General features: G+C 32.1%; 1 pseudogene; it reads left to right on the top strand.

Annotated features, from left to right (window-relative positions):
• Nucleotides 1–4,109: 4,109 nt before the first annotated feature.
• LOC149570021 (respiratory burst oxidase homolog protein C-like) overlaps nt 4,110–27,270 on the top strand; it is a 121,056-nt pseudogene continuing 97,895 nt past the window's right edge.

The following is a 27,270-nucleotide window of genomic DNA, read 5'->3' as shown; positions in this document are numbered from 1 at the left end:
TTGATGATGTCATGTTGTGACATGTTTGACTCAACCATTTTGGAGTCTTCGATCAGTATGATTTTGAGATATTCTTGGTTGCTTGTTGAGAACCAATGGATATTGTGATTTATTTTGAGATATATTTTGGTTATTGAGAACCAATTATTATTATGATTATTAGTGATGCCTTCAGTTGCCAATAGAGAACTGTTGTAATCATGATTTTCTATGGATGCTTTTCAGATGCTCATGGAGATTTGATGATTCTTATTATGGATATTTGATGTTTTTTATCATGGATATTTGATGATTCTTTTTATGGATTATCTTTTGGATTTTCTTTACAGTCGCTTGTACAGGACTGTGGTGATTTATGATTCTATGAGCTCAGGGTAGGTAATCTACTTGTAGTGTCGGGAAGTGGCTTGCAATGGGGGCCGGGGCCCTAAGTGGCTGCCAAGGCAACTCATTGTAAGTTTGGTTAATAAGTGATAACATTTACACACTAAATGGGGATTAAATGAACCTAAAAAGACAATTGTTTTGGTTCTCGCCCATGCCTTGAGTGATTGTACAGGCTAAGATGGGAGTAGTGAGAACGCATGGTTGCGACCGTGCATTTCGTAGTATGCCTCGTCAGTATGAGAGGATAGTAGTGGCCACATGAGATTAGTATGGACCCATGGAGTTTAGCTAACTGTCAGGGTAACTTGTATGTGATAATTGCGATGATACTTTCCCGCTTGCAGAGTAGGTTTCCTACATGTCATTGTGTGCCTTTGGGAAGTAGATGTCAGTTTCGTGATTGAAACCTTTGAGTTAGTATACTTTTAGGATTCCTCAACTATAGAGATTTGTGTTATGTGTTATGGATAGCCTGTTTGGGACTTGAGATTATCTCCTCAGCACGGTGGGAGTGGACCACTTAGGTACCACGCGGTCAGGTGGTAGTGTATTTTCCACTCTTATCATTTGAGATTCACTTGAGACACCGTGGTTGGAGTATTCTTGGCTGGTGTTTATCTTCATTATGTTCTTGGAGCATTATGATAGATGATATACCTTATGATAGATGTATTTACTGGTATGTTTCTTATATTGATGATTTGCATATGTTAGATGATGTTATCTTATGCTTTTACTTTTCATGTTAGTAGGATGTTTTAGGAGTGACATTCCTACTATGTTTATAGCCGATGATCTCTTCGGTGCCTTGGAATGTTACACACGGAGGGATGGCTAGGATCCATGATGGTCTAATGATGCTATTAACGGTTGGAAGGAACCATGCACTTAGTTTATTTTGTTTGATCTTTATGATGGATGTATATGTCTTCTATGATGATGTATCATGTGATTATCTCTACTTTGATGTATCATGGATTGGAATAGGATGATGTACCTTATTTCACATATGTATATTTTTTTTAGCCTTCAGACCCTATGACATGTACAGTGGATGATTGAGCATTTGGAAATGTACTATATGAACATTGGGCTTAACATTATTATTCATGTGGATGTTGTACTAGATGGATTCATGTATGTTAGTTAGTTTAGATGTAACTCAATGTTAAGGGATTCTTAAAGAATGAAATAGGTTATGTATGTTATGTTTACTTTTAGATGGACATTGCTATTGCTTCTGTTATTATGTACAAGTTATATGTGGTATTTACTTTCATGTTATTAAAAAAAAAAAAAAATGTTACCAAACTCAGTGAAATTCTAGGTTAATTCTTTGGATCCCTTGGCAGGGCATTACATACCACTCATACAACCAGTACAAGAAATCTTAGAAGGAATAATGTGAGGCAAGCCATCAACCATATTTCTTTTGTGCATTAAAGTAATATAATCTAAATTTAAATGGCCAAGTCTTTCATGCCATATATTGAAATCAATGGAAGTATGTAAAGAATATCGTGAACTAGCAAATTCATGGAATTTAAATATGTTGACATTATCCAGTTTAGCATGAGCAATCACTTGTTTAGTTTGAGGATCTATCACATAACATGTATCTTTATAGAATTCAACTTTATAGTCTTGAAATAACTTTGAAACAGAAAGCAAATTAGTTTTTAGATCAGGTACATACAATACATCATGCAATTTACCATTAGGAATAGTTACATCACCTAAACCTTCAACTCTACAAGTCTGATTATTAGCTAACTGAATAGGAATGTTAGCAATATCAGGTTGCAGAGAATCAAAAATTTATTTATGAGAAGTTACATGTTGTGATGCACCACTGTCAACAATCCATTCTAAAGGTCTACAAAGATTAAAGCTACAAGTAAAAGCATGATGAGAATTAGAACCAGTAGAGTTACCTTTTTTATGATTTGATTTTTGATTATGGTTACTATTGTTCATAGGTTTTTTATGATTTTGCTTTTTAAAACAGTTATTGACAACATGACCATCTTTGCCACAATAAGAACAATGAGGTTTGAAATTTGAATGATTCCTTTGATTATTATTATTACGATTGTTATTATGATGATTGTTATGGTGATTGTTATTATTGTTATATTTGGCATGAGATTTATTATTGAAATTATTAGAATTATTACTATAGTGTTTGTTATTATTATTATTATTTGAACGAAAATTATTATTATTTGAATTCTGAGACATAAATGCATGTTCAGTTGATTTAAGGGTACCAAACTGAATTAGCTTAGCTTCTTCCTGTCTTAATAAAGTTTGAAAAATAACATAAGTTAATTGAGTAGTTAATGTAGGAATAGCAAGTTGTGCATGAACATTAGTTATAAACTATTGAAACTATCTAGGAAGACACTTTTTAAGAATAATATGAATTAAACGAATGTCATCTAACTGAACACCTAAAGCAATAATTTGGCTTTTAATAGAATCAAATTTTAACAAAAATTCATCCATAGTCTTAAAATATGTATACCTGAGATTTTCAAGTTGATCGTGCAACTGTATTTTGCGATATTCATCTCCACTGTCATACTTGGTTTGCAAAATTAACCAGGCATCATGAGCTTTAGAATAGTGTGCAATTAACACATATAAATCTAGAATAATGGAAATACCAATTAACCCTAAAGATTCTTCATTCTTAAGTTTTCAAGTATCTTTTTCATCTTGGGTAGCCGTTGAACCAGGTTCAATAGAAGGATCAGTGGCTATCTCGAACAGGTGTTTAAAACGAAATATAAATGAAATATATGTTTTCCAAGAATGATAATTAGTATGATTATGTTTTATTTCTGGAATTAAGGTTGACATTTTTATGGAAAAAAAATGTCCCCCTTACAGAAATACGAAATTAAAAAAATTAACTAGAACTACTGAGGAAACTATGATTAAGTTTCTAAAAAAAAAAAATGAGACAACCCTGCAAAGAAACATTAGAAATAATGATTAATCTAAAAATAATAAAGCAGAGGCGTTTCAAAATAATTAAAAGAATAAAGTAGAGGCGAAGAGAATACTTAAATGATTATAGCTTGAAATGATTATTGGATAAACTAAATAATAGATAGACGAATCCAACTCGCTATATTTAGAATTCCCAATGATTCAGAATGATTGAAAGAAAAAGAACTTATAAAAAATTGATTATATATAAAAGATTTGGTTTTAAAAAAAATTATTTAAAAAAATTGATTTGAAAGCAAAAACAAAAGCTTTGATTAAAAAACTTTGATTTAAAAAAAAAAAAGCGTTAAAAAAAAATTGATAATAAGTCTTAAGAGTTTTAAAAAAAATAACAACCCTTAATAGCTTAAAAAAACTCAAAAAAGCTTAATAGACCTTTTTTTAAAACATACGTAATAGTCTTTTTAATTTGAAAAAGTAATACACTTTTTAAAAGAAATCGTAATACACTTATATTTAAAAAAATGACTTAAAAAAAATGTGATAGACTTTTGTTAAACACGAAATAGTTTCTTTTAAAAACGTAATACACTTATTCTAAGAAACGATTTAATAAGCCTTTTAAAAATATGCTTATCACAGATCCAATAAAATGTTTTAAAGAGGATTTAAAGAGGATTTGAGTGCAGAGAGTGTTTGAAAAAAAGGCATAAAAGAAGAAAAACACCGTATTTGCAGGTTTGGGGGTGAAATGGATGCAAGTTATGTCGTCTCATTCACAGGATACAGAGGATGTTATTGCCAATGCCCTCCCAGTTAAAACCTCTGCCTACCAGAGCCAAGAAGGGTTTAACATGTCCGTTGCGTTTGCGAGGAGGATCCGACTAACAACAAAAAGGTTTGAGTGATGAAAAAAATGGTGAAACTACAAACTGCGTGCGAAAGCTTCAGAGCTGGGAGATCGAAACCAGAGGGTGGAGAGATGCATGTAGCAAAAAATGAATATCAAAGCAAATAGAACAACCAAAAAATAATATCAAAGCAAACAGAATATCACTCTGTGCAATTTACACAAGTTCGAACCGATTTCATGGAGAGGGAGACGGACGAGCAATGAACTGATTGCAATGCAAATCTAGGAAAGAGGCGAATGAATGAGATATAGAAACCCAAGTTGGAAAAGGCAAAAATTGAGTTTCTTTCCAAATAAAAACGATAATCGAATTGGAAAGAAAGTTTCTAAAAAAAATCTGAACAAAGATTTGGAAAAAAAATGAGATATTTAAAATCTCATAGATTTTTTTAAAAAAATTATATTTCAAAATAGATATATTAAGATAAATTTTTAAAAGGATAAGTTTTTATTTTCAACAAAAATAGGTAATATTTTAGAGTTTAAATAAATAAATGGGAAATGTTTTAAATTTTTAAAACAAAATGCATAAGTTTAAACTAATCTATTGTGAGTTCTAAGGTTTTTAACAATCACACTTAGAATTTTTTTAATGAAATGATAAGTGGAATAAATATATAAAATATTAAAAATTAAAAATTGCACAATTTATAATAAATAAGTGCTATCTAATAAATGCGTCTTGTTTTGGCAGCATGCCTTCCAAAACAAGAGCAAAAAAAAAAAATTTAAATTTTGATAGGAAAACCCTTTGGCAGCAAGCCTTCCAAAGAGGGTTAGAAAAAAATGATACAAGATGATAAAATAAGACCTACACACAAAAGATGTTAGAATGAGCAAACAACCACAACACAAACTTCTTCTCTCAATAACGTCTCCAAATAAGGTGTGCTCCAATGAATGGCAACCTTCGACACAAAACTTAAAATGAGGATTAGTAACCAAGCTCTGATACCATGTAAGAAACGATAAGATTGAGCAAGGAACGAGAAACAATCCAAGTAAGTTAAGTGTGAAACAATGTTACCATAAGATAAGCAAAATCCAAGAGCATACACCAAGATAGTTCAACAATGGAGACAAGGATTTATAAGGGGAAAGCAAAGAAAACCCCTTGTGAGTATTATGAATGAAGGCAAATGCCTAGAAGAGAGAGAGAGAGAGAGAGAGAGAGAGAGAGAGAGCAAAATAGCTCAATACAATAACATCAAAGTGATGTGTAAAGAAGAAAGAAAGAGGAGCATCTCTTTTAAAGAGATGAGAAAGGAATTGCATGTGTTCACATGTGTAACTCCCATTTCTATGAATGCCACATTCATAATAGGTGTGTGCAAAGTGTCACAATCCTCTTAAGGAGGATAAACTAAATTCCTTAATAAAGGAATTATAAAAATGAGTTGTCCTCACATGTGGAATAAAGGACAAATAATGACATGTCCTCCACATGTGTACAATAGGACAAACTACATTTAGGGATCCTTGGAATATCCCAATTAAATACATCCAAGGGAAGATTAACCTTTCTAGTAGACATGTATCATCATTCTTTCTTCTTTCTTGTAATTGTGATTTGGGAAAATGATCTATTTAATACTTCCTTTAGTGCTCGAATGGTGTTCTCTTTTTTTTTTCTCATATCTAACTCTGAGTTTCCACCATAAAAAGAAATCTCATAAATAGGATATCATTAATCCTTATTCACTTAGAACACTTCAAGAGCTACAATATCCAACACCATGGCCAATAGTTTTGGGTTGTTACCATCAAACTGCAATAGATAGAGAGTATTTGACCATCAATACACCATGTAGTTATTTTCTTTATATATATTATTGTCATAATTATTTATTATTTTCAATTTAAATGTGGAGGACAACAATGAAATTAAATTATTGTAACTTCATTTATCTTTCTTGATCATGAATGAAACAACAATGGTCATAGATAAAGGCTATAGAGAGTAACTTAAGGAATTTTAGATATTCCTAATATTTTCTTATTAGCATATTTTTGGGTGCTGATGGAAACACATAATCACATCTATAATGAAGTTAATTGTCATCTCTAGGAATATTAAACTGAGCACATCTCTAATGGTTTTCTGTGTGCATGAATATAAGAAGCAAGCACTGATATTTTACATAAGGCATCGATATGACTTATATAGAGGTGTCAATCATATGTCACTTAAATAAGATCATGTCAGATGGAAATAAATTTGAATTATTAGAATGATTTCCACATTAGTCATAACCTAAAATCTCCCAAGATTCAGCCTAGACTAAAATGATCAAGTGATAATGGGTGGGGAGGAGAGACAGTCCTGCAAGGACAAATGAGTTTCATTAAAAGGAAGTATAGGAACCATCAAATTTCTTAAATTGAGTTAGCTCATGGTTCCCAAAAATTTATTCTTGTTGTTAAGTTGAGCAGTGGATGAACAATTGAATTATTAGCCCACTAAAATCCTTGGCCAAGGTTGGTTAGTAGCACTTGTCACAATTGATCACTAGAGATCAAAATGCTAACTAATAGAGGAAAGGTTGATGGAGGATATCAACTATTGTATCTACTTCTTAGCCGACACTATAACATTAAAATGCTTAGGTGGCAAGACAAAGGTGCCCCAAGCCTAACTACGGGGTAGAGAGGACCTTTCTTAAATGAGATTGTTAGTTAGTTATGAAAGTTAAAATAGTTTCCTTTCATGTGAACTATAAAGGGTTGTTAATTTACTTCTACTTATTTTTGTGAAATGAATTCAGTTGATAGTTTTCTTTCTAAATGAAGTAACAAATATAACCACTTTTTTGTTCTTCTATTATGAAAATCTAGTTTTATATTATAATATGTTTCTTCTTTTATCTTAGGTAAAATGGTATATTACATATGGTATCAGAATGCTAGGTTTAACTCTAAACCTTGGGCTCATCACTTAACCACACTAGGAAAACTGAAAATACACATTTAAATGTTAGCAAGATGTATATCTAAAAGACTCCTCCCAAGAAAGCTTGACACCCCATATTCTTATATTTGATAAAGAACATGCCAAAGCATGATTATTCCTATTGCTCAATACCCCAAGATGATGAAACCTTAGCACATGTTTTGCAATGAATAAAGAAAGAAAGATTCAGATGGACCCCTGTTAGGAAGAAAACACTAAGAAACAAACTTATCGAGGCATGGAATACCTAAAAAAATGATTCCCTCATGATCTTTAGTAAAACATGGATAGGGTAGAATAAGCCCAAGAATGAAACTAAACAAAATAAATAGGAATAGGGTATCTAAAATTGTAATTGATAATTCTTTTGATGTGTCCTCAAAAGAGGAGATATTTGTAAAGTTGTTCCATATGTGACCAACAATTTTTTGATGAACATACTAAAATGAGAAACTACCAAACATCTTTGTTGTCTTTACAATTTTTTTCCCTCAAAATTATACATCTAAACACAAGCATGATATTGACTTAAGAAAATTATGTAGATAACAAGAGATTCTAAAAGAAAAGAAAAACATAAGAAACATGAAAAAGAAATGTAAAAACTGTAGACAATAAAGTGACCAATGATGTCAATCCACAAATCCCATCAAAACTATGACTGATGTTTCTAGAAGAGGTCCCTGGATGGTGGTAGGCCAAGGACTTTAAGATTGTGTTATTGTCATCTCTACATCAAAGATAAAGAAATCCATAGCACTACTTTTAGAACTTGATATGTGTTGACATCATGGTTAAGTTTGTTTATTAGTGACTCACATTTTGTCAAATGGTTAGTAGCTACCAAGCTTATCTTGTAGTTTACAATGTTAACCAAGTAATTGAAGTTCTATTGAGTTTTATAATTGCTACCGAGATATAGAATCAATATTAGTGCAAACTGAGCTTCATAGTATTTACCGAGTTGCATAGTGCAAATTGTGGTCTCTAGTGTTTATCAAGTTTGTAGCATCAGTGATGTGAATCTAGTGTTGACCGATTTGTGTAGTGTTGACCAAGCGATTCAGTCTATATGTTGAGTTTACCAATGTTCACCAAGTCACCAACGCTGACTGAGTTTAGACTACTTGGAAGTGATTCTAGTATGAAACAAGCTTCTATGTCTACCAAGAGCATAATGATACTAAGTGTTGACAATGCTTTTCAAGTAGTAGAACCTCACCAAGTTTTTCTTTAGAACTCGACTACTAGTAGTTGGGCTGACTTTGTGTATTTTGGTGGAAACTTGTATTGTAGTTGACTTTGATGAATTGTAATTTAGATTGGTATATATGTAATGTATTGTATGACATCAAAAGAAGACAATAAATTTTTTTTTAAAAATAATAAGAGCATAAGTATGAAGTAAGAAGGCTACAAGCAATATAAGGAGTAGCAAAGATTTATCTATCACAACAAGTTGATCATTACACTCCAAAGGAATCTCAACTAGAAAATTAGAGTTGTAGATCAAAGATCAGCCACTAATTCATCCTAATAGGTAGAATAGTTAAATCCTTTCACAAGGTAGACTTAATAGTCTTTTGCAAATCTCTTTACCAAGTGCGTACTTCATTGTATATTTTTAAAATCCTTTAGCAAGGTGGACCTAGCAGTTCTTATTGCTCCTAATAGGGTATATCATCAGAAGTGATCAATTGTAAGCCTTAACTAACCAAATTTATACTACAATACTAAAGATTTTGGGTATCATCCCCACCACAATTTTACTTTCTATTTGGAAGGTTTCTAGGTCACCATATCTTGTGTCAAAGTGTTATGAATATTTTAATGCTTTTAGTTTTTCATGCATGCAATTGGTATCAAAGAATTGTGATTCTCGAAGAAGAAGTTTAACAGCGTGAGTAAAGATTAGAGGGAATGGAGGTATTTAGACTAGATAAGGCTATTGACAATGAAAATCTAGATTTAGAATTGGCTATTGGGAAACTTAAGATAGAAAAGGAGAAACTCTCTCAATCCTTGAAAAGAAGAAAAAACATTGCAGTACAAATGAATGACAAACTCTACACTAAAGAAAGAATTGAAGATATCGATTCAAAAATAAATTAAGATGAAGCTAATGAGGCAATCAGAGACTTATTAGAAAAGAAATGTAATCTTCAAGAAGAAGCTAGAAAGTTGAAAAAAGAACAAGAAATTCAGTTAGTAAGATTGTGTGAAGTCATGGAAGAAAAAGACAAGGACAAAGAAGAGATAGAAGAAAAGAGCAATGAAATTCAGCATCTATCCCTTCAATAGGTAGACTTCATTGATCAACTTACAAATGCAAATGAAGAAATCATGAATCTAAGATCAGAAAATGAAAGATTGCAAAATGATCTAAATATTGAAAAGCAAACCAATGAAAGGATGATGAAATCTCAAGTAGACATGAATCAGTTGAATGAGCAAAGTCAATATAGATAGAAAGGCAAAGCAGGAATAGGATACATAGAAGAACGTAAATCATCCAAACAAGAAGCTCAAAAGAATCAAAGGCCTACTTGCAATCATTGTGGTAAGTTATTCATACATCAAACAAATCTTGGAGTAATGGTAAAGAAAAATTCAATGGAAAGTGTTACAATTGCAATAAGCATGGTCATAGAGATAATGAATGCAAAGAGAAACCTACATTTGAAGGTAAATATCACAAATGCAAGAAGCATGGACACAAATCTTCTAAATGCAAAACCAAGATATTAAACTAAACATAATAGATTGTAGGAGCTATATTTGGTTAGGACTACAACACATGTTGTAGATGCCATTACCGGGGAGAATTTGAGCATATTAATTGGAGCAAACTATGTAAAACATCACATGAGAACAAGAGACACCACTAGAAGATGTTTTATTTGTACAAAACTTGGACATCTTGCCAAGAACTATATGAACACTTGAAGGGTAAAAGATGAAAAGAAAGCCAAGGCTAACATCATTAGAAAAGAAGATAAGGTAGCAATGGATTCTGAAATTTTTTGAAAATGCAAGTCTGAGCCATGAAGCACATGTCACTTAAGAATTGGGTGACTCAAAGATTTTTACTTGATCTCCCACAAGGATGACTGGAACTAAGAATCTAAAACAGACATCTTACATCAACTCTAGAAGCTAGAATGAAATATCCATATCAACATTCAAGATACAAAGAGATCACTGAGTGTCTAAGGAAAATCTAGACCTTACCAAGCTAGGTTAGGTTGTAAGACCCTTTCGAGCAAGGTTGGGATACACTAAAATATTGTGTGGACACCAAGTTATGAATAAATCTACTGAGAACTAAAATTGAACTAAGTGGAAGATAGTCTATCATTTAACAAGTAGTCATACCAAGCATTTATGGCAATTGGAAAGTGAAAAAAAATTAAAAGGAAAGGAATAGAATTCATTTATCATCTTGAATTTTCAAAGAGCAATTTATGTGCTTCCAAGTGATCTATGCATTTGTTGTTAAAGATTTTTCGTGTTTTCAAAAACCCTACCCAGCATGGCATCCTCCAATAGAAAGAATAAGAAAGGATCTAAGATGTTGGTTTGAGGAGTCGACTCGAAGGCACCAGACTTCAAGTTGAGTCTAGAAATTGCAGAAGTGCTTGATCCAACTAGAGCTTAGTCACAGATTCCACCAAAGGTATTACTTGTTAATATTATTCATTCATTTTTTTTTTGTTCAATACAAGATATTGGAACCCTAGAGATGGATGAGACTCTAGAAAATTTATGTGTCAATGGTGCATTGAGACCCAAGCATGGACACTTGGAGACCAAGGGTTTAACACACATTCTGCATATACCCCAATATTTTTAGATAAAATGGATAAGGTTTATACTTATCTGTGTATACAACGGGCACCTATGGTTGGAGCAATCTATTCAAATAATGAAGCAAATGATTCATTGAATCACAATCATCCCAATGTTGAACAAGGAAAAGACTACCAAAACCCTAAGTCAGGTAGAACTGGAAAGAAAAATTCGTATTTAGTGGGATGAAAGAGGTATGAAGATTAGTAATGTGATTGACATGGAGCTGAAACTTGGAATTAACACATGAGATATATAGCTCCAATCATCTCAATAGTGTATCATGTAAGGTAGTTGATCTGGCTCTCAAGGTGGTGAAGAACAACATGTCCTTCAACCTTGCTAAGCTAATGCTGATTCAATTCAAAAAGAACATGGAGAGCATCAAGACTTCAAAGAATAACTTGTGTAAGTTTAGTTCATTCTTGACTTGTTTATTCTTCTTTGTGCAAAAAAAATTTCCTTTAAAAGGTTTAGTCATATGGAGAAAAGATGTACTAGTACTATATCAGATTAATGAATATATAGCAGAGATGGGTGAGAACTTCGTTAGTATCATAGATAATTATTTTGATTAATTAAAGGAAAAGATGAACAATAGATTCAGAATCACTAAGAAACTTGTAGAAGATTACAAGGATGTTGTTTGTTTCATGGTAGACTATGACAAAGAGTACATTCAAGCAATCAAACCTAGAGTGGTGTGGATTAAGCCTCTAAGCTATGAGGTTAACATTGATGACACCAAGGATATCATTGAGGCACTTTTGAATGAACCTGTGGATCCCAAGTCCATATGTTTTGGTAAATTTGATGAAGCCAAAGCTAGAATAGAACTTGAAATTAAGCTTCCTCAAGAAATCAGAAAAGGAAAGAAGAGGATAGAAAAATTGAGGTAAGCAAGTTCTACTCCCTTAGTGATAGAAGGACAAGGAGATGATGTGGAAGATGATGATGCAGAAGATGAGACAGGAGAAATAAAATCTGAAGAAGAAGATTCAATCAAGAAGAAGGTAAGGTTATCATAACTAGACTTACCAAGTCATCTACTACAGTATTCACAAGAAGAGCACCCAAATCTAGAAAGAAATTTAAATTAGGTGAAGAAGATACAAATGATATTATTTTCAAAAGTTCTCCACATACATTTCAAGAAAAAATAAAAGAGATTGTTGTAGGAGTTGGCATGGAAAAATTCAAATCTCTTAGATATGAGACTAGGAATGCAAATGAGAAGAAGAAAGTTGAAGACATGATAATGTCCAAATTAGGTAAATGGAAATATTCACCTGATCAACTTGCACAACAAATTCTTAGTGAGCTTATGGAAATAATCAAGCCTAGATGGGAAAATGCTAAGAAAACTATAAAATATATATTTGAGCAGACTCTGAGGCAGCTCATGTTGAGTCTTAGTGATAAAGAAGTGAAAGAATCCTTGAAGAAAATCCTACAAGATTTCACTACCTCTAGCCCTCATCATAATGCATGAGATATTTCACAAGTCATATCATAAAAAATATATTACCCACTATGAGCATATAATTGAATGGAATCTCTTGCAAGTGTGAGACCTAGGGGTAGTGAAAATAGAGCTGCTCAGAATACTTGAGGTGCAAAAGCTCCACTTTTGAAATAAGAGCATAACCCAATGCAAGGTTTAGTAGACCAATACATTGAGGAAAATGCTACCTTGGAAGATTATGATGAGATCTAGAAATTTCCACACCTTTTCTCAAATATTTGAACCAAAAATAAATCTTGTTAAATTGCCATTTGAACCTTGGACTAATTTATTTAAATAGATTTTTTTTTTCTTTTACATTATAAAGTTCATCTAAGAAGATGAAACACAAGGGGGAGGGTATGTTACATCCCAATTTTTTTCTCATTTAAAACAACCTTATAGCCATTTTATTTTTCATGTGAATGACAACTAGTTAGTTAAAACTATTGAATGTATTGACCTATTAGAATTCTTTAGAATAACTGAGAGAGGGGGGGGGGGGGGGGTTGAATCAGTTATTCAAGGTCCAAATGTCCTAATAATAATTTTTCATTACTTTTAATGAATCCATACACTTTTCATCCATCCAAACTTAAATCAACCATATTAGCAAGTTACAGTAAATCAACATGTAGAGATAAAACATGCAAGATCAACACATGACACAATGATTTATGTGGAAACCCAATTTGGGAAAAACCACCAATAACATGCTACTTGATTTTCACTCTTCTAAAGTGATGCCCTGTTAAAAGCACGCCCTATTAAAGGCTTACAACACACTATTAAATGTGATCTTGTTAGAGGATTTCACCAAACTATTAGGAATGGGCCTGGCTAAAGGACTTTAGAACATTCACTTGGAATGTCACCCTGTTAAAGGATTTATCTCATGGCTATTAAACCAACCTAAGTCCATAGGATTTAAACTATCTATTACAATTGCTAGAGAGTAAAAATAATGGCTTTTTGATTTGATACAACTTACAACATACTTTGCAGATTTTAGATCACACTTTCAGTTCAATCTTTTGCTTGGCTTCAATCACTTCAGCTCTGACTACTTGTCTTTCTCTCAAGCTTCATCTCCTTAAGTCTTCTTACTCATCATACCAATGCATCCATATCTAAGGTCTTCTTATTGAAACATAGTAACTATGATCTCTTTCCTCAGCATCTCCTTTAGCATTTTATGCTTTCATGCTTGACTGTCTCTCTCTCTCCTTCATGAACTTATGACTCCTTAAATAGAAATCTGATTTGCCTTTGCCGCTCGATTCTCTCTCTCCATTTTTAGGGTTTCTAATGGATTAGGTAGGATACAATGTATCTACCCCATATCTTTCTCTTATCTAGAAACTTCGTCAGTTGCATCTTTTAAAACCATTCTATATGGTGTTCTGTGCCACCAGCTCATCATTCTTATCTTCCATTTAATTCACAGACTTCTAGATAACAACCTTGTCGGCTTAAATCTGACGAATCTTCAATTTCCAAAATAATGCAGCAACTTGACATTATTGATTTATTGGTGCTTGGCACCTGTGTTTTACTACACACTATTGGTTTTTTTGATGCTCGACACCTCTGTATTACTCGGCACTTGTATTTGCTTGGCACTTGTATTTGCTTGGCACTTATATCTTTGATATGTTTCAGTGTGTCCATTCTCTGTATCTTTGAGTATGTCATCAGTACATTATTTCATCAATGGCTTGACTAATCCTTCTACTTCATTCCAATATCATAACTTCAACCTTTCTCTAGGTGTTCTAGTTACATCTTATTGATTTTCTCCTCCTTGTTAATCAACTAATTGATAGTATTTGGATCACTAAAGCAATTGTCATTCCTGCAAGTAGCAAGTTTGACATCAATGACAAAACAATGATTGAGAACATTCTTTACCAATTCCATATGATCATTCCAACAACTTTCCTCATGATCTTTTCAATCATTTCCAACAATCTCCCTCTTTGGCATTGATGGCAAACCAAACTAATCAATTAATCAACTTAGTTACCACCAAGATTGTATATGTTGTCTGCTACTTTTCTTGGCTGCCGCATCTTTACTACTGATCTCATATATCTCCCTCTTTCATATATATCTCCCTCTTGCTTTGTATTGATCAGGTTTTTGCATATTTCTCCCTCTTTGACATAAATGCCAAAGATGTAGCATCTTTATCATGCAAAATATAAGCTTTGGCTTCTTGATGTTTTCTCCCTCTGTCACCATGCTTGTGACTGATTTGGAGTTTCTGCTCCCACTGTTATCCTTTGCATCAATCTATTGATATTTTAATGATTTATTACTAGTGATGTAGAGCAGCTTCCTTGTTGCTTTAAACTGCTTGAGTTAGGGGTATTACCCCCAACTTGCCTCTAAGATATTCATAAGCATGCTTGGGCAATGGTTTGGTGAAGATATCTACAGTTTGTTTCTTTGTGTGAATGTATTCCAACTTCACTTGTTTGTCTTCTACCAATTCCCTGACATAATGATACTTGATTGCGATGTGCTTGGTTTTTGCATGCATTACTGGATTTTTGGATATGTTTATAGCACTTGTGTTATCACAATACAATATCACAGGTTTTGTTACCTCTTCTTTGATTCCTTTCAATAGATGTGTGAGCCACACAATGTTTGTGCAATTGACTGCTACTTCCACATATTCTGATTCTACAGTGGACTAGGATGTGCATGTTTGTTTCTTGCTAGTCTAGGTAACTAGCCTTTTGCCTAAAAATAATGCACCTCCACTTGTACTTTTTCTGTCATCAATGTTGTCTCCCCAATCTACATCTGTATATGCATTGAGTTTAAATTTTCCATTCTTTTTGTAGTATAGACCAAAGTTATCAATTCCTTTAAGATATCTCATTATTCTTTTTACTACTATGAGATGATTTTCTTTAGGATTAGTAGAGAATCTAGCCACTATTCCAACTGCTAATGCTATGTCTAGTCTGCTATGTACAACATATTGTAGTTTTCCAATCATGGATCTGTACATTGTTTGATTAACTTCAGCTGATTCATCATTTTTGGATAGCTTATTTCCTATTGCCATTGGTGTACTGACTGGTTTGGACTCCTCCAATCCAAACGCTTTAAGAATCTCTTTGATGTACTTTGATTGTGTTACAAATATACCATGTTTGAGTTGATGTACTTGCAATCCAACAAAAAATTTGATTTCTCCAAACATAGACATCTCAAATTCATGTTTCATTTTGTCAGCAAAGCCTTTGCAAAGAACTTCCTTTCCACCAAATACTATGTCATCCACAAAAATTTTAGATACAATAATATCCTTACCTTCTTCTTCTTTGATGTACATGTTGATGTTATCATCAGTTCTTTCAAATCCTATTTGCACTAGATACTTGTGAAGTCTCTCATACTATGCTCTAGGTGCTTGTTTCAAACCATAGAGTGCTTTATGTAGCTTACAAACCATATCCCTGTTGTTCTCATCAAAAAATCCTTCTAGTTGTTCAATATAGACTTCTTCTTCTAGTATATCATTCAAAAAAGTAGACTTTACATCCATCTGATAGGCTTTAAAATCTTTATATGCAGCATATGCAAGTAAAGTTTTTACTCCTTCCATTCTAGCAATAGGGGTGAATGTTTCCCCATAGTCTAGTCCTTCTTCTTGAGCATAACCCTTGCATACTAGTTTAGCTTTGTTTCTGGTAATCTCACCATTCTCATCTAGCTTGTTTCTGAATACCCACTTGGTGCCAATCACATTTTTGTCAACTGGTCTAGGAACCAAACTCCAAGTTTTGTTCTTCTTTGTTTGATCAATCTCTTCTTCCATACCTTTATACCAGTCATCATCTTGTAATGCACCATATACTGTCTTAGGTTCAGATTTGCTGATCAGACATGATTCATGTCTCAGTCTGTTCCTTGTCATTGGTCTTGCATTTTTGTCACCAATTATTTGTTCAATAGGGTGATGTCTTTTTACATATTTGGATAATCTTGGTTCTATGCTTGTTTCCATGTTTGATCTTTCTGATTCAGGGTCACTATGTACTGAGTTGTCAGGTTGTTCTTTATCTCTTTCATGTGTACTGATTTTAGAATCAGATTGTGTAATTCCTTCATTCTGCAACTCGGCTTCTAAATGCAACTCAACATTCACTGGTTGGGACTTAGCTAAGACTGAAATTTGTTGTTGAGTTTAAATTTGATTGACATCATCCTCATCAACAGTCATTCTTTCATAAGAATACACAAAGGTTCTGTATTCTTCCATTTTCTTTGGTTCTTGAGCTTGGACTTCTATGTGCTCATCAAAGTTTACATTTGCACTTTCCACAATTTTGTTAGTGTCAGTATTCAAACACTTGTATTCCTTACTTCTAGTGGAATAACCAAGGAATATGCCTTCATCACTTTTTGCATCAAATTTTCCATTTCTAGCATCTTTAAGGATAAAGCATTTGCAACCAAATACTTTAAAATGTTTTACATTGGGTGAGTGACCATACCATAATTCAAAAGGTGTTGTATTTGTACCTTTCTTGACTTGTACTCAGTTTAGTGTATGAACAGCTACACTTACAGCTTCTCTCCAGTATTTTAGAGCAATAGTCTTTTCCATCATTAATGTTTTGGCACAATCAATTGCAGATCTATTTCTTTTTTCAGCAATTCCATTCTGTGGGAGAGTTCTAGGAGCTGACATTTATCTTTTGATTCCTTTATCATTAAAAAATATCTCAAATTCATTTGATGTGAATTCACCACCTATGTCTGATCTCAAGCATTTCAAGCTCTTTCCTATTTCCTTTTCAACTCTAGCCACATACCACTTAAACATTTGAAAAGCATCATATTTTTGTTTTAAGAACATAACAGTCATCATCTTGGAATAGTCATCAACAAACAACATTATGTATTTATCTCCTCTATAGCTTTGTACTTCCATTGGACCACATAAATCAGTATGAACTAACTCAAGTACTTCTTTAGATGTATAGTTTTTGGTTTTGAAGCTTGACTTTGTCATCTTTCCTAACTGACACTGTTTGCACATGATATTATCAAGCTTCTTCAATTTTGGTAAACCTCTGATTTTCTTCATTTGATTGATATGGACCAGATTATCAAAGTTGACATGACATAATCTTCTATGCCATAACCATTAATCATCAAATTTTGTAATAAAACAAGAAACATCATCCATATCAAGGTAAAATAGATTACTCCTTGTTTGATCTCCTTTTCCTATCAGTTTACCATCAGTATCATAGGTTTTTGCAATTTTGTTTCCAAATTCTACTTTCATCCTATATTGCCTAACTGTGAGACACTCAGCAAATTGTAGTTTAATCCTTCAACATAGTATGCATTATCACATGAAATTTTCTCTATGAGCTTAATGGAACATTTTCCTTTGATTTGACATGGAGGATCATTACCAAATCTAACACTATTTCCATCATATTGAGTAAAGTTAACAAACTTACTTTTGTCTCCTATCATGTGATGTGAGCATCCACTATCTATGATCCACTTGTCATTCTTGTTCATACATGTTACCAATGTTGTGGGCTCTTCTTCATCAGATTGATCCTTCATGGCTACATAAACAACTTTATCATCATTATCATTAGAATTTTCTTCAACAATATAACACTTTTTGCCTTTTTCTTTGTAATCTCTCTTGTCATCATCTCTTCTAAATTTTTTTTTTTTTCCTTTCTTGTAATCCTTTTCTGTGTATACCTGGTAGCAATATGACCTATTTCATTGCAATTGAAACAAATGATAGAAATATTATCTTTGAATTTTCCTTTGCCTCTGTGAAATCTTCTAGCAAGCAATGCTTCCAATTGTTCCACATCTTCCTCATCAGTGCTACTGTCACTGGATACATATTTTATTTTTCTTCCTTTCTTTGATTTCACCTGTTCAACATCTTTCAGTGATAGCTTGGGTTTAAAAGTAGATTCAACATTCTCAAGTCTATAGTTGTTAAAGTTAGATAACTCAAATGTAGTGAGTCTATCTATTATACCTTCAAATCTTAGATTTTTTCTAGCACACATCTTAGTTCTTGTATTGCTGATACTCTAATACCATAGATAGGGAGCAAGGTTCTTAAGAACTTATTATTAATAGTATCTTCATCCAATTGACCACTCAAGCATCTTATTGCACTCACCACTTCCTTTATTCTTGTGCCATACTGAGCAACATTCTCATTTTCCTCCATTTTCATATCATAAAACTTTTCTCTGAGACTTTCTCTTTTTGCTCTTTGTACATTCTGATCTCCTCCATAGATGTCTGATAGGGCTTTCCACATTTTGAATGCAATGTCACAACCTTTGATATCATCAAATTCAGGATAGTTGAGTGCAGAAGCAATCTCCAGCATTGTCTGATTGTGTTCCTATTTGTTTTTAATATCTTCTATAGTAAGAGTACTAGTTGGATCTACATGTTCAATGACAATTGAATTTTGGGCATAATCTCCTATGGATCCAAGATGTAGCTTCATCAAGCTTTGCCATGCAATAAAATTGTCTTTGTTGAGCTTGAGAACTTCTCTCTTAGGCATTTTGATCTTTTCTGCTTATAGTCCCTTTAAACTGAATTAGCAGTCTTGCTCTGATACCAATTGTTAGAATTCTTTAGAATAACTGAGAGGGGGGGTGAATCAGTTATTCAAAGTCCAAATGCCCTAATAATATTTTTTCACTACTAAATGAATCCATACACTTTTCATCCATCCAAACTTAAATCAACCATATTAGCAAGTTACAGTAAATCAACATGTAGAGATAAAACATGCAAGATCAACACATGACACAATGATTTACGTGGAAACCCAATTTGGGAAAAACCACCAGTAACATGCTACTTGATTTTCACTCTTCTAAAGTGATGCCTTGTTAAAAGCCTACCCTATTAAAGGCTTACAACACAATGTTAAATGTGACCTTGTTAGAGGATTTCACCAAACTATTAGGAATGGGCCTAGTTAAAGGACTTTAGAACATTCACTTGGAATGTCACCCTGTTAAAGGATTTATCTCATGGCTATTAAACCAACCTAAGTCCATAGGATTTAAACTATTTGTTACAATTACTAGAGAGTAACAATAATGGCTTTTTGATCTGATACAATTTACAACATGCTTTGCAGATTTTAGATCAAACTTTCAGTTCAATCTTTTGCTTGGCTTCAATCACTTCAGCTCTAATTGCTTGTCTTTCTCTCAAGCTTCATCTCCTTAAGGCTTCTTACTCATCATACCAATGCATCCATATCTGAGGTCTTCTTATTGAAATAGAGTAACTATGCTCTCTTTCCTCTTTAGCATCTCCTTCAACATTTTATGCTTTCATGCTTGACCGCCTCTCTCTCTCCTTCATGAACTTATGACTCCTTAAATAGAAATTTGATTTGCCTTTGCCGCTCAATTCTCCCTCTCCATTTTTAAGGTTTCTAATGGATTAGGTAGGATAGAATATATCTACCCCAGATCTTTCTCTTATCTAGAAACTTTGTCAGTTGTATCTTTTAAAAACGTTCTATATGGTGTTCTATGCCACCAGCTCATCATTCTTATCTTCCATTTAATTCACAGACTTCTAGATAACAACCTTGTCGGCTTAAATCTAGTGAATCTTTGATTTTCAAAATAATGCAGCAACTTGGCATTATTGATTTACTGGTGCTTAGCACCTCTGTGTTACTCGAAACTATTGGTTTTTTGATGCTTGGCACCTCTGTATTACTTGGCACTTATATCTGCTTAGCACTTGTATTTGCTCGGCACTTGTATTTGCTCAACACTTGATATCACTCGGCACTTATATCTTTGATATGTTTCAGTGTGCCCATTCTCTATGTCTTAGAGTATGTCATCAGTATATTATTTCATCAATGGCTTGACTGATCCTTCTACTTCATTCCAACATCATAACTTCAACCTTTCTCTAGGTGTTCTAGTTACATCTTATTGATTTCCTCCTCCTTCTTAATCAACTAATTGATAGTATTTGGATCACTAAAGCAATTGTCATTCCTACAAGTAGCAAGTTTGACATCAATGACAAAACAATGATTAAGAACATTCTTTACCAGTTCCATATGATCATTCCAACAACTTTCCTCATGATTTTTTCAATCATTTCCAACATTGATCATCTAAAATAGAAATTATGATCAATCATTTTGATTCATGTGAAAATGACTTGTTAGTTGTTCATTGCAATTCAACTAAAAATGAACACTTATATTTTAAGGAAATATAAGAGTAGTATTTGTTAATGGTAATGGTGGTTAGCCATTATGACAATTATGAATTACATTTTTAAAATTATCTTGATTTTAAAATGGAGGAATATGTTATGATTGTAGAAATATTATTTTTGGATGTAGAAGCATATAGAGGATGGAAAAGCATTGCTAAATAGGATTTAAGTAATGGGGAACCAAATAGGTCCATTAGAAGGCCATCATATATGGGTTCTAACCATATTAGTGAAGGATTTAGTGGATAGGCAACACAAAGTATACCTTAGACAATCATGAGCTACTTGGTTGGTTCTTAGTACATGAAAAACATTAAACATTTAAGAACAAAAAAATTGTTACCTTCTTTTTATTTTGAGACTAATGAGTGGTTGTTAGGATGTAACTCTATATATTGACACCATGATATTTTTCAAGATATATAATTACACCTACATATATGTATGTATGTATGTATATGCATATGTATGAATATATGTGTGTGTGCATATGATAATTAAATGAATTATATGATTCAAAATTATATACGCATATGTGTGTGTATTTATATGTTTACATACAACTATACGTGATGCCAAAAATACAATGCCAATAGATTTGATATATAACCATGAGAAATAATAATATTTATGTCTTTAATTTTTAGCTCCATATCAATGAGCAATTGTCACCTTCATATCAACATTATGCCTTTTTTAAGTTTTAAATTTTTTTGGAGGTATTTGTGACCGATGATTGGCCATGCATCATCATTCTTTCTTTGTTCTTGTAACTGTGATTTTGGTAGATAGTCTATTTAACTATCTCTATAGTTCTAAAGGAGTGTTCTCTTTTTTTTTCTCATACCTAGCTTTGAGTTTTCATCATTGAAAGAACTCTCATTGATAGCATATTGTTAATCCTTGTTCATTTAGATTACATCAAGAGTTTCAATATCCTATACCATAGCCAAATGTTCCATCTTATTTCCATCAAACTACAATAGATAGTGACCATCTAACCATCAACAATTCATGTAGTTATTATATATATATATATATATATATATATATATATATATAGGATTGACATCATTCTCTTTTCTTGTCACTTTAAATGTGGAGGACAATGATAAAATTTAATTTTTGTAGTTTCATTTATCTTTCTTGATCATGAATGAAATAAAAATGGTCATAGATAAAGTCCATAGAAAGTATGGATTTTAGATATTCCCAATCTTTTCTTATTACCATGTTTTGGGTGCTAATAGAAACATAAACCTACATTTGTATTGAAGTTAATTTTCATCTCTATGAATATTAAATTGAGAAAATATCTAGTGGATTTATCTGCACATGACTATAAGGATAAAGCATTGATATTTTACATAAGGCATTGATCTGACTTATACAACAGTATCAATCATATGCTACTAAGATATGATCAATTTGTAATGCCCACCTGTAGCTTGCTTTTATGTTCTGATTGTCAAATTCTTTTAGGCTGATTTTATGCATTGATTAGTTTTAGAGATACTGGATTTGCAATATTATGATATTATTTCATGTCTTGGATTACAAATATATCAGTTATAATTGCTTATTTGATTTCATTTCATGTGTTGTTAATGATGTCTTGATGATTCCTAATTAGTAAATGTGGTTTCTTTCATAACAATGTTAATGTGATGTCTTTAATGATGACTATGTTTGTATTGATGAGAGATGCATTATTATACTTGAGCATTTGATGTTAGACTTGTGATTTTTATTATATTTACCCCATACTTGCATGTCTATGGTGCACGTGTTTATTTTATCTTTTTGTCTAACGTGTTTGATGTGGTTAAGGGAGGGAGTCATAGTCACCTACTAGTCGAGATCTACACAATGCACCACTCCCTGCCATTGCCTGTTTAGTTTAGATATATTTATATACATGTACATGCTCATCTTTTATGTAGGATGCAGGTACCAAGCATCGACTTCCTTGAATTGCCAGGATGAGCGTGCCTTATTACAAATACTCAAATGATGAGAATCGAAAGATAATTATCAGGTCCAATCCTAGCCATAGCCTAAAATACTTGTCCTATAAGGAGGACTCGTAATAGACTATCTACCATTTTTAAAACCCATGAGTCTTTTGTGCGTATGTTGTTTTATGAGTCTTTAATGAATTTTCTATTAATTAAGTCTAATTAAAAGATTAAATTAATGATTTAATTTAATGAAAAAATATTATGACATTTTGAATATTTAATTATATTTAATTAATTGAGAAATTAATTAAATAAAAAGAATGGAATTCGAAGACAAAAGTTATAAGAATAAATTTAGATAATATTTATTTAATTTAATAATAATATATTTAAAGTTCATTTTTAAATAAATGCTAAATATTATTGTTATTTAAGTTAACAAATATTTATCAAATTAAACATTCAAAAATAAATTAAGAAGTGAAAATATATTAATTTATGAAAAATATTTAAGTTCACATGATGCGTGCATGAGATTAAAATATAGGAAATTAATTAAAAAGATAAAATATGGGAACTTAATAAAGATATTTTAATAAAGTGCGCATGAGATTTAAAAGTTAATAAATTAAATAATAGCGAAGTCAAGCGAAAAATTAAATAAAGTAATTTAATAGTTCATTTGATGTGCATGATTATATTGCTTCCGCATTAATGTTATCTTGATATTGTTTAAACCTTAAAAAAAAATAGTTCAGTAAACATTGTATCATGTTAGGTTTATTTCTCTTGGGTTCCCGAGCGGGGTGTTACACAATTCATATGGAAATAAATTTGAATTCTCCAATTGATATATCCATTATTCATGATTTTGAAATCTCTCAGGATTCACCTTAGACCAAAATGATCATGTTATAATGGGTGGGGAGGAGAGACATACCTACAAAGAAAAATTAATGTCAGTAAAAGGAAGAAAGGGAACCATTAAATTGCTTAGACCAGATTATCTAATGGTTATCCAAAATGTATTCATATTGTTAAGTTGAGTGGTGGATTATCGGGATCATTAATAGCCCACTAGAATTCTTGTCTAGGTTTGGTTAGTGGCATAGACATATCATTAGCAATTAATGAATCATAAAAGTATCATGTTTCTACGATACTCCCCCATAGAAGTATCACCAACATTCATGCTTCCAATAGGTACTACTCATGAAATGTGGATCAAATTGAAGGATATCTATGGAGGTGATGATAATATGAGGAGAGCTAAGGTAAAAGGTCTTAGAGGTTGGTTCGATCAAATGAAGATGAAAGAAGATGAGAACATTACACACTATAGTCAAAGTAATCAAACAAGAGGTAATCTATTCTACCTATATCTAACTATAAATTCATGTTTCATAGCTCAAGTAGAAGAAAGATGGTTATGGCATAAAAAATTGTATCATTTGAATTTTCATAACCTCGTCCACATAAGAAAGAATAAAAGGGTTAGAGGCATTCCAAGCCTGAAGAAACCTGATATGGGCATGTGCAAGAATTGTCAAATTGGAAAGATGGGAAAGACAAGTTTTAATAGCAAGAACTATCATTCTAAAGAAGTCTTGGAGCTAGTTTATACAAACCTTTGTGTACCTATTGGAATACAAAGCTACACTGGAGATAAGTACTTTAATTTTTTTTTTTATGATTATTTTAGGATGATGATGGTTATGTATTTAAAGGATAAATCAAAATCTTTTCAAAAGTTCAAATGGTATCTAGCAAGAGTTGAGAAAGAAATGGGAAAGAAACTAAACTTTCTAAGGTCAAACAGAGGAAGTGAATTCATCTCAAATGAATTATACAGTGAAAGAGGAATCAAAAGATAGGTATCTACACCTGGTATACCTCAACAAAATGGGATTGCTAAGAAAAGGAATAGATCAATCATATATTGTGCAAGGACACTGATGATAGAGAAGAGTGTTGCTATCAAATACTAGAAGGAAGCAATCAGCACTACAGTTCATACCTTGAACCAAGTTTAGTTGAAGAAGGACTCAAATCAAATACTTTTTGAATTATGATATGGCTATAAACCTAATGTGTGTTATTTCAAAGTATTTGGAAGAAAATTTTATATTCTAAAGGAATCAAGAAAAGGAAAATTTGATATGAAAAGTGATAAATTCATATTCTTGGGATACTCCAATAAGAGTAAAGCATACAAATATTTGAATATATCTACTCATAAAGTTATAGAAAGTGCACACGTAAAGATTTATGAATTTGTGAAAGAGTTTGAATAACAAAGTAGAAAGGAACCTGAAAACTATAGAAACTTTGTTTGCTATGATCTTGATACTTTACCTAAAGTTCAAGCAAATAGTAGTCAATAGTCTTCACCACCCAAGTCCTCAAAATCCCCAATTCAACCTGAGTTGCAACTAGTAAAACCTGAGCCATAGTTTGAAGCACCCAAGTCACAATTAGAAGGTAGCTAGTAAAAATTGAGTCATCTGATGGACCTAAATCACAGATAGTGTGACCATAGCATGATTAAGAAAGAAGAATCCTAGACTTGTTGGATATGTTAAAAGACATCATGCACTTGAGAAAATCATTGGAGATCAGTCACAAGGTACAATGAAAAGGAACAAATTAAAAGGTACATGTTTTCTTATTGATTTTGAACCTAGAACTGTCAAAAATGTATTAGAGAATGAAAGTTGGATTGAGGCAATGAATGAAGATATTGATCAGATTTAAAGGAACAAAACTTGGACTCTTGATCCTAGACCCAAGGAAAAGAATGTAATTGGCACAAAATGGGTATTCAAGAATAATCTGAATGAGAATGGAGAATTTTCAAGAAACAACACAAGGTTAGTCTACAATGGTTGTGCTCAAGAAGAAGGTATTGATTATGGAGAAACTTTTTCTCCTATTGCTAGACTATAAGGTATTAGAACACTCTTTGCATATATAGTACCAAGGTATTTTTTAGTGGCTAATTTTCATAAATTGGCTAATTTTAGAATTTTTTGGCTAGTAATTTTCCTAATAATTTAAGATTTGATACAACCTAAATCGCCATAGTTTTATAAAATTTAATTCTAGAACATTTAAAAATGCTCAATAATTTATTTTATTGAAAATTTTAAACTAAAATATTTGCCACAATATTCATTACATGATTAGTTTTGGGTCACCTAAATATAATATATTATTGGAGAAATTAAATTGAACTAACCAATAATTATCATAATCATTAGTTATTTTAGGGATATATCACCAATATTTAATTTTCACTATTGATTTTAAATTTATGTAACAATCCTCCACATATTCCACGTGGTAAAAAAATGTTCAATTTTGATTTGTAATATTCCATGGTGATTAATGAACTTCCTCCTATTATTATTGAGATTCATCAACATTTTATACAAAATAATTATGATTAAAAAATAATCACCAATATTAACCATATTTAGAATTAAAAAATTGAGAGATTCACCAATAGAAATAATTTTGTTTTTCCAAAATAATCAAAGATTTGCCAATGTTTTATATCTTTTTTGGACATGGCTTTCTTAAAGTTTACCTTTTATAGCACACAAAGGATTCAAAGTATATTAGATGAATGTGAAATCAACATTCTTGAATGGAATCCTAGAAGAGGAAGTCTACATTGAGCAACCATAAGATTTCATTGATCCTAGAAAAAGGGACATGGTTTGTAGACTACACAAAGCTTTATATTGTCGCAAACAAGACCCCAGAGCCTAGTATGAAAGGTTATATAATTATCTCATAAAGATTGGTTTTCAAAGAACTAATTATAACAACAACATATATATTGAAGAAGGACCAGATAAGAAGATTTTTGTTGGCATAAATCTTTGTGGATGATACACTATTTACTAGAAATGATGATTTGTGCAAATCCTTTTCTGTGGAAATGAGTAAGGAATTTGAAATATCAATGTTTGGAGAAATTAAATTATTTGTTGGCTCACTAATTCAACATATGAAGGATGGTATCTACATATAAATATAAGTTCAAGTTGAGGATTGAATTGTAGAAGAAGCATGGATTGAAAAGATAAATCAAGGAAGCGAATTGGAAGGATATTAGAGTATTTTGAGTTGACCGAGCTACAAAGAACATTTTGATCAAGGAGGATCATGTATTCAAGCTAGAATAGAGATATGAAATCAGAAAACATAGCTACATCAGCAATCAGCTTATATCATTGTTACTCTCTAATAATTGTAGCAGTAAATCAAATCTCCTAATAGAGTTAGCTTAACAACTATTTGCCAAATCCTCTAACAAGTTGGCATTTCTAGATTGAATTGTCTAAATACCTCTAACAAGGCCACTCCTAATAGGGTGAACTAAATCCTTTAACAAGGTCACATCTAATAGTGTGTTTTGTAACCTTTAACAAGATTGGCTCCT

This window comes from Cupressus sempervirens, chromosome 3 (assembly GCF_028749045.1).
Source record: "Cupressus sempervirens isolate cs-2001-9-10 chromosome 3, ASM2874904v1, whole genome shotgun sequence".
NCBI lineage: Eukaryota > Viridiplantae > Streptophyta > Pinopsida > Cupressales > Cupressaceae > Cupressus > Cupressus sempervirens.
Note: the sequence above shows the minus strand (reverse complement) of the source record. Positions and strands in the feature narration are given on the sequence as shown.